Source organism: Callithrix jacchus, chromosome Y (genome assembly GCF_049354715.1).
Source record: "Callithrix jacchus isolate 240 chromosome Y, calJac240_pri, whole genome shotgun sequence".
Lineage (NCBI taxonomy): Eukaryota > Metazoa > Chordata > Mammalia > Primates > Cebidae > Callithrix > Callithrix jacchus.
In genome coordinates, this window is record NC_133525.1 from 12416027 (window position 1) to 12425513 (window position 9487).

At 41.8% G+C, this 9487-nt stretch overlaps 1 non-coding gene across 1 annotated transcript; it reads left to right on the forward strand.

Moving 5' to 3' along the window:
• Positions 1–6924: 6924 nt before the first annotated feature.
• LOC144581344 (U6 spliceosomal RNA) lies at positions 6925–7030 on the forward strand. Its single transcript, XR_013531955.1, has one exon. It is a non-coding gene; the product is annotated as a U6 spliceosomal RNA (small nuclear RNA).
• The last annotated feature ends 2457 nt before the right edge of the window (positions 7031–9487 follow it).

Here is a 9487-nt window from a genome sequence, read left to right on the forward strand (position 1 = left end):
GGTCCATGGAACCCATGGTTGAAAATATTTATTGTTTGTTCAAAAGTTTTATTTCTTTGTAGACAGTAACTGACAGAGAAACCAGATAAGCAGAATACACTGGAAATAAATCCTTATTATACGTGATTATTACAATAACAAGGACGCCCAGTAGCTTTGACGGAGAAGACAGCTCTTGTACCTTCCCTTAGGAATTCGGAAGCATATTTAACATTTACAACTTGTGAGCCATTCTTTCCTTAACACATAGAAAATTATTTGTGATGCACTTTGGACGTAGAAAAGCCTGTTCATATATCCTCAACATGTCTGTGATTTATTGAGAGGAATAAAATACTTATTAATCATTTGAGTTCAGGATATGAAATAATTTTTCAACATGTCCAGATGAGCCTGTCCAGTTAAATTCTATCATCAATTGCAGGCGATGGTAGAGACTTGGCCTTGAGTGTCCATCTGTCTTCAGACACAGTTTTAATTTCACCTTCCACCAGCGCATCAGCGGCTTGACAGTGAATTACGAGTTGCCCACTCTTGGCTGGACAAGTCACTCACAGAAATTTTTTTTTATAACTTGACCCAATTCTGGAAGAATTATTTTAGATAAATGTGATTGATTTTATGAAAATAAAAATATATATTTTTTACATGTAGAATAAACCACATGACATATAAAATAGGAATTCTATACACTGTGCATTTCTCTCTTCAACAATCCTGCAATGAATTCTAAAATTCAGTTTTCATCAGTGAAGAAGAAAACTTGTGTAGCGAAGAAATATCTTTCTATTAATAATTCCAAAGACCAAGGCAAGCCTCAGAGTCGGTTTACTTCCCAAAATGACAGGGTACTTTTAAATACACAACTTAGTATCATTGCTGTAGAACACTGAAAGATAATCAAATAAATGTGTTGCCCAGGCTGGGCATGGTGGCTCATGCCTGTAATCCTAGCACTTCGGGAGGCCGAGGCAGGTGGATCACCTGAGGTAATGAGTTCGAGACAAGCCTGGCCAACATGGTGAAACCCTATCTCTTCTAAAAATACGAAAATCAGCTGGGTGTGGTGGTGGGCACCTGTAATCCCAGCTACTTGGGAGGCCGAGGCAAGAAAATTGCTTGAGCCCAAGGGGCAGCGGTTTCAGTGAGCCAAGATCACACCACTGCACTCCAGCCTGGGCAAGAGAGTGAGACTCCATCTCAAAAACAAACAAACAAACAGTAATCATGTTGCCAACACTGATAAGGATACAGAAATATAAAACAGCAGGTTTTTTTTTTTTTTGAGGAAGGAAATTTCAGTTAACTGTTTTAATGACTATCCACTCTAATAGAAACCAGGAGTTAAAAGTATTTAACAATAAATAGATGCTGAATGGTGTGAGTAAAGTTTAGGCTGTCAGTGAATACCTAGTGCGACCACGAGGTGATCGAAATGGAGACTAAATGTGTTTGTGCATTCTACCTGGTTTATACAAGACTCACAAAAGGTATTCAGTGTCATTTCAGGGGTGACATTAGATTATGAGTGTGCAGAATTCAACACAGTGCCTTGTGTATAGTGAGTGACCAAGACAGGTGAGCTGGTACTGTAGTTACTATTGTAACAAGTTATTTTAGATACTGTTTAATGCCAGGCTGTTCAAGTAACTCCATGTGAATATGCCTTTTCTGAATATCATTCCTTTATGAAAAGATACCAATTGTAAACCAGTGGGTCTCGATTGAGGCTGATTTTGCCCTGCAGGGCACATTTGGCAATGCCTGGAGACTTTCTGACTTTCGTGATGGGGGAGGGCTTGTTAAAGGCATCTGGGCAGGGGAGGCCCAGGGAATGCTGTTAAACATCCTACGATGCCCGAGATAGCCTCCCGCCAACAAAGGATGATCCTGCCCATGGTGTCCATGGTGCTGAGGCTGAGAAAGCCTGTCCTAAATCATGTATGTGAGTTTCTGGTTTTGTTTAGTTTTTGTAACAACTGAGAAACAGCAATAATAAAAATGGAATATGCCATGTCAGTTCTTCACCTGTCCCCTCAGCACTGCTGTAGCCACACAGAACATGCAAGGGAGAAGGTGGAAGAAAAGAATTCTTACAGAAACAAGACGTAAGAGGGACGAAGAGAAGGTAACGAGTGAAACAAGGGAAGGTAACGAGTGAAAGAAGAGAAGGTAACAAGTGAAAGAAGGGAAGGTAACGAGTCAATGAGGTGACAGGCAGAAAAAGAGTTGATGAATGTCTCTCACTCCAAATTACCGTTGTGGAAGAATGGGTTGAACCTGCGCTTAAAAATTTAAAAAGTTGACCAGACTTGGTGGCTCATGCCTGTAATCCCAGCAATTTGGGAGGCTGAGGCAGGAGGATCACCTGAGGTCAGGGATTCAAGACCAGCCTGACCAACAAAGTGAAACCCCGTCTTTACTGGAGGTTAGGTGAAGTCCAAAAACACCTGAGGGGTTTTCTCGTGTTTTTGAGTGTCACTGGGTCCCAGTGGCGGAGGGCAAGGAGGGTCTATGGCAGGAGGTAGCCCTATCACACTGGGCAGTCACCTGGTCCCCTGGGCAGGGTGCTCACGGCCTTATTGTGGAAACATGGAAGTATTAGGATAATACAGTTTTAAAATTTACCATACATATGGACATCACACACACCCTCTCAATCTTGTGATTTTCAAATAAATTATTCTTGCAGGACTCAACAGCCATGAAGCGGCCTTCCCGGAGTGGCTCTGGTTGGAGTGGCACCCAGCCTCTGCTGCCCGCTGTCAGGGCTGATACAATGCACAGGTAAATAGCCATGATAAAAGGAACAGCAGGAGAGAGAGAAGCGGAGTGTGGCAAGACGCCCTTCAATTTTCCACTTTTTTGTGGAGAGGTCAGAGGTCCACCCTGCATGATTAAAACTTTAATTAAATATACTTGAATTCTAGTTTAAAAATGTAGCTTCACTCTCCATTGGACACTTTAAGTTTTCCAATAAGATGATAAATCTCAGTTGCCATAGAAATTGTACTCCGGCTGGGCGCGGTGGCTCAAGACTGTAATCCCAGCACTTTGGGAGGCCAAGGCGGGTGGATCACGAGTTCAAGAGATCGAGACCATCCTGGTCAACATGGTGAAACCCCGTCTTTACTAAAAATACAAAAAATTAGCTGGGTATAGTGACGTGTGCCTATAATCCCAGCTACTCAGGAGGCTGAGGCAGGAGAATTGCCTGAACCCAGGAGGCAGAGGTTGCGGTGAGCCGAGATCACGCCATTGCACTCCAGCCTGGGTAACAAGAGCGAAACTCCGTCTCAAAAAAGAAAAAAGAAATTGTACTCCCTGAAATGTCGTTAAAAGTAGATTTTCGTTATCTGGCAAAACTCATCAGGTGGATCACTGTTGATAACGATGGGGAGAGTCCTTGTGAGATGAAGTAAGAAACAAGGAAACGCATTCATTGAGACTCGGGATGCCACTGCTGCTGCTTGTTCTGCAGGCATGCTCTCTCTCATTCCTTCACCAAAATCACAGGTGAGTATTACCGCCCATTTGATGGTTGAAGAAACTGAAACACAGAGACAAAATATTTTGTACAAGATCACAGAGCTGAGAATGTGGGAAGCACCAAAGTCTGCAGCTTTCAAGCCTTTGAACCCAGCATCACATTCTCTCTCCAATAGTCTAGAAAGGAAGGCGTGATTTATCTTCCAAAACAGAGCTTCCAAAGATTAAACACTGTTTACTGAGAGTTGATAGGATTCTACAGAACAATAACATCTCTAAAGCACATTAAATTGAGTTGTAAAAATATTAAATGTGCTCAGTGCTGTAACTTGGTTCCCTAATGACTGGGAAATGTGACATCATGGATTGACAATGTCTGTGTGCAGGCGATTTGGCTTCAATCGAAGGGAGTTGCAAGAGAAAGGGATACTGGAAATTGAATGTCTGTTTCTCCGGTGCAGAGGTTCGGTTGTTTCTCTGCCTTGAGTCGCACACTGTGACATCATTCTAACAGAAATAGAAGAACGGCTTGCCAAATTTAGGACATGCATGAACTTTGTGATTTCATACGTTTTAAATACATTCAAATCTTTAGAAGTCGGCTTGTGAACTATAAAAGAAAAGAACATGACTTCCTTTTTCCAAGAAAAGTGCCTCCCAACGTCTTCTTGGACATCACATTTCCTCCACAAAACCAGACTTCAATGAGCTAAGTGTGAGTAAATTAGAAACATATGTACCAAATTGTCTCTGGGTCTAACTGCTATAAAGGAAATGCTCAAATCCTCTAACAATAAATATAACAATCTGAAGCTTTGGGTACACATTAAACCTGCTTAAACACTCGTAATTCAACACCTTTATGAGAGTGTAACTTACTAGTATGCACCAATTCTAACACTTAGCGCTGTGTCGTTAGTTCTTCTTAAAACCAAGTCTAAATGCAATTTAAGGTAAGATATTCCTTTGTAGCAGTTCCTCCAAGCAGCTAAGTCACCTCAGAATGAGAAAATAAATAAAAAAAATACGAACACAAACAAAATGCCAAACTCAAAGTGGGGGGGGAAAGTCATACTTTTGATCTGGGCATTTCCATTTAAGCTTTTCTGAAAGGTGAGACAGGAGGGATAGTTTTTATATCAGAAATGGCTATCAGAATTCTTTTTATGTTTGTCTTACAGAAGCTGAAATTGATTTATGTTTGATAAATAGCACGCACTACAATGCAAATACAGAAGAAATCTATAACACATTGTAGCTAAATATCAACACTTTATCAACCCCTCCACACATCTCCTAAGTTGTCTGCACTCTGATTTATTTTCATGTTATTGGGAACTGATTATAATCGTTTTCATTTGCATTTGAGAATGGTTGTGCTCTGAGAAGATTTACTCTAGAATCTTTACTTTGAGAAGATTTGGAATGACAATAGATGTCACTATCTTTTAAGTATATTTTTATGCATGATCTATAGATCTTAAAAAAATACAAGAAGTTTTAAAATCCATAATTTATGTCTCAATTCTCACTCCATATATTCTTATATCAGCAGCCCCGATATATCATAACATCTTTGACAAACCCTGGGTTCTGTTCACCTTATAAGGCATCTTCTCCAATGGAATGTAGCCAGCCTTGTGTATTTCATCAACCTTCAAAGATCGGTTCTGTTTCAGTGTGGAATGACTGTGTTTTGGCAAGAAGCAGTGAAGTCTTGAGTGCGTAGGGATTTAAAAATCAATCTAATCTTTCGTAACAGCACCAGCAGCCCTTCTAGTTTTAATGTCCCCAAATAATGGAGGATGGTTGTTGAACTGGACATAACAGGCTTAGTAGACTGTTTTCCTAATTGGTGTTTTTTTCGTCTTAGCTTCAACTCTGGCGTTTTCCTTCTTGATTTGAACACGGCATGTCCTCAAGTGGGAGCCAGAGGAACTTGAGAGTCCCAGCCTTTGCTCACGGCTGTGCAACCTGGGCTTTGTCGAGACAGTATTGCATTACCATGATATTTAAGGAGGAAAAAGCAAGTTGCTCTGAATTGTGTCAATCTCACTTGTGATCTATTTTTGAACAATGTACTAGAAAGATATTCCCGTTCACACAGAACTAGTGATTTACCCTCTGGTGGATTCTACCCTTCCAGCTGCTTGGTGATAAATAAAGCCAGAGCGGAGAGAGTGTAAATAAAAATTAACTGCACCCAATCGGCTCCCCAATGCTTTCATTTATGCATGCTTGTGTGATGAGGTACTTTTCAAGTCCTCTTAATTGCGATATAAAATAAGGCCTCTGGTAATCAAAAGTTCTAAAAAAAAAAACTGTTCGGAGGGAGGTTGTCCACCTTGGTTGTCCTCAAATTTTTCTTGTTGGTTTTTCACTTCCCAACCTCATTGCCATTTCAATACCTCCAGGATACATGACACCACGCAAACCTGGCACTGCCATGGCCAGACAGAGAATACAGGAGCTCTGATCCTCCCACCTATACTTACCATAGTGCGGAAACTCTCCTGTCTCTTTTACCAAGCCAAGACAGTGTTAGACAGCCTTCAAAGAAGTGCTTTAACAATTGAGAGAGAAATACATACAGAGAGAGAAAGCAACAGAGACAGACAAGCAGATATACACATATGCACATACAGAGGGAAGGAGACAAAGCTGGAGGGGAGATGATGGGAAGAAATAGAGAGACCGATATAAGAGACAGAGAAATGGAGAGAGACAGATACATACTAGAAAGGGAAAAACAGAGAGGAATAGAGAGAGAAAAATAGTGAGAGCAACAGAGAGGGAAAGAAAAGCAAAATAGAGCAGCAACATAGTTACACACTATGAATTCCTCAAACAGTGAGTACCCATGCGTGTATTTGGTCATCACTATTTACTGGTTTATGGGTGTCTGTCTGTCACTTTCCTTTGTCCTGAGTGGCTTGCTGTGGACCTAGTCTCTATTTGGCTCTCGGGCTGGTGATCCTCTCTGTCAGGGAAATTTAGTGGCTCCGCCCCTCAGCTCTGTGTGTCTAGCGACTTTGGGCCTTGAAGCTGGAGACTTTCCTTTGTATAATAATATCTGCACCACAGCAGGTTTCTCCTGTCACTGGAGGCAGAAAACAGCTCTTGCTTTTTCAGTGTCCGTGGGCAGTAACTGGCTGCCCTTTCAGTTCCGGATTTCCATCTAAGATGTCCTAATTTTAAACAGAACAAACGACACTTGCAGCACCCAACCCATCAGGAAATCCTGTCTCTGCCTTTGGAAGATCCAGAACCTCATGAATTGTCACCATTTCTCTGCTACTCACCACTGCAGCTGGAACCACCATCCTCTGTCACTGGATTTGCACATGTGCCCTTTGGGTCCCTGCTCCACAGCCTGCCTCCTTCAGGCTGTTCTCACCCCAGCAGACGGAGAGTCACCATGCAAGCCAAGCACAGGTGCTCACTTCGGCAGCACAGCTACTAAAACCAGAACATACAAAGAAGAGGAGTTTGGTGCCTGCATAAGGATGACATGGAAATGAATGAGGCATTCCATATTTTTTATGAATATACTAAAAGCGACTGAATTGCAGGCATGGAGGAGAACACATTTTCCGGCATGTGAATTATATCTCAGTTCAGCTACCGTAGACTGAATAAACAAAAGCAGATCATGCCCATTCGCTGCTCAAAACTCTGTAGTGGTTGTTTATTCCATTCAGAGTAAATCTATGTTCTTAAAAAAGCAAAAAAGCCAAAAAGCTTCCCGTGATCTAACGCCCTCCACCCCCATCATTTACAATCCGACCCTTGCACTAGTTATTTTTTAACTTGCGTCAGTCAGATGCCAATTTGCACTGTTCCAGGAATGTGGCAGGTACCTACCACCTCAGCTGTCCCCGCGTTTAGAACCCTGTAAAGACAGGTGGACTCGCGTCCCCAAAATTTGGTTCAATGTTGAAAGCAATGATGCCACACACACACACGCGCGCACGCACACACACACACACACACCCCAAGACAGTGTAACAAGGTATATTTACGTAACAGGAGAACAGGGTGAACTTCTTAAACAGGTTTCGAATGGTGTGAAAGAGCAAGGAAAGGTGCATAGCTAGAGGTTTAACCGTGGTGGGCAGGTGGGTGGGGTTGGGTAAAGGTGCCCAGAACGGGGGTCTTGTGTGATCTGAATGTCCTGCCACTGTCGACGTGGGAGCACTCGGGCTTTCTTCTCAGCTTGCCCAGATGTAGGACAAGCTGAGATGAGGACCAGGACCAACATTTGGCCAATGCGGCTTAAATGTTTTCAAGCATCAGAAGATGGAGTCAGCGTCTTTATCACACAGCTATTTGCTAAAACCTCAGGAGCTCAGTAAGTCCTGAACACACCCTGCAAAATTCCCCTTCATCCCTCACTGGTTTCTCCCCCATCTGTGTTCTTGGCTTAGTGTTGACTTTTTCACACATCACTGGTCACCTTCTCATGCGTCCTGTCATTTTCTTAAAATACTCAGAATTTGCTGTCAGGATTCTCCCGACTCCTCTCCTGACCTGCTAAAAATCAGCTGCTTGAGGGCAGGGGGCTTTGTTCCAAACGCAGATGAATCGTTCGTGTTGGCTGCAGGCATGGCACCCAGTAGACGATCCGTAGGTACACACCGAGTGAATTCAGATGCTTTAGAAGCACTTGACATCCACTCTATAACCCAGTTCTACAGGTCGGTGCAACAGTAACTACATTTTTTGCCATTAAAAAGTAATGGCAAAAAAACCACATTTACTTTTCCACCAGCCAATCGTTGCCAAATTCTCTTCGGTGGCTCACCTTCTCAATAATTTTTTAACCTGAATCTTAGCCCTTGGAGCTATCAGAATTTTACCAGTGGTTAAGGTATTAAAGCAATATCATGCATATGAGAAGTAAATTAGACATTTATATCAGAAATAGTAATGATCTCTGACAGCTAGAATTATTATAGTTACTGAAAAGCTAGCTTGATTTTGAATGTCTGCTCAAGGATAAGTCATTAAGTTGTAATTGTAAAAGTCTATTGAAATTTTTAAGTGAGACACGATGACCGAGGCAGTGTTCTAAGAGGCTGTGAGGTAAGGCGGGGAGTTGAGTTCTAGTCTGTTTCTACCACTAATTAACTCTGAGTTATTTCATCCACTACACTGAACAATCTGTTGCTATAATAGGACTAACATAAATGTGATAAGAGTATATTTATTTTCTTATATGCACTGTTAGGGTAACACACAATTAAAGTACCAAGTTGCCCTTTACTTGGCTAAATAAGACATTATAAAAGACCCAAAAACATGCATATAACATGTAATGAAAGCTTTTCACTTTGGTGCATTTAGGACTTGTTTTCTCTGGATTTGTATCTTGCACTGGCTGGAATAACAGTGGTGACTTGGTGCGCCTTTAACTTTACTTTCTGATGTCATGACTTCTCTGAGGATTTTAGGGGTTTGCCATTATGACCGTCTTTTAGAAGTAGAATTTAAAAAGAAAATTCCAGCAACAACACTCCCTATACCTGCAACCTCTTCTTAGAATTTCCCTCCACTTCTCGGCATTATCTGCAACCAAGATTCATGATAAAGATTCAGCATCCTCGGTAGCCATTTATGCAGGAAGCCACATGTTCTCCTGCATCCCAGTTCCAGAGGTGGGTCTCCTGTCCTCCCTGATGCTCAGTGTCACCTTCCACACTGATCCCCAAAGCTTCCACTGCTCTTTTGAAGTTTATGGCATCTGGTTTTTACAGATTTTAGAGGTTCTACTTTTTCTGTCATCAAGTAAGCTTCAGCTCATTTCTTCTATTCTCCAAAAACTTACTTCCTAATTATTTAGACTCGCCATCTCAACACTTCTTTTCATTCTTAGAGACTGCAGTGCTTTTGCCATGACTCTCCGAAATGTTGCACTATCTGTTCCTTCATGTACTTATCACCATGACTTTGCTCTAATACTTCTGCGCCACCGACATATAGGAGTTACCTGAATCTG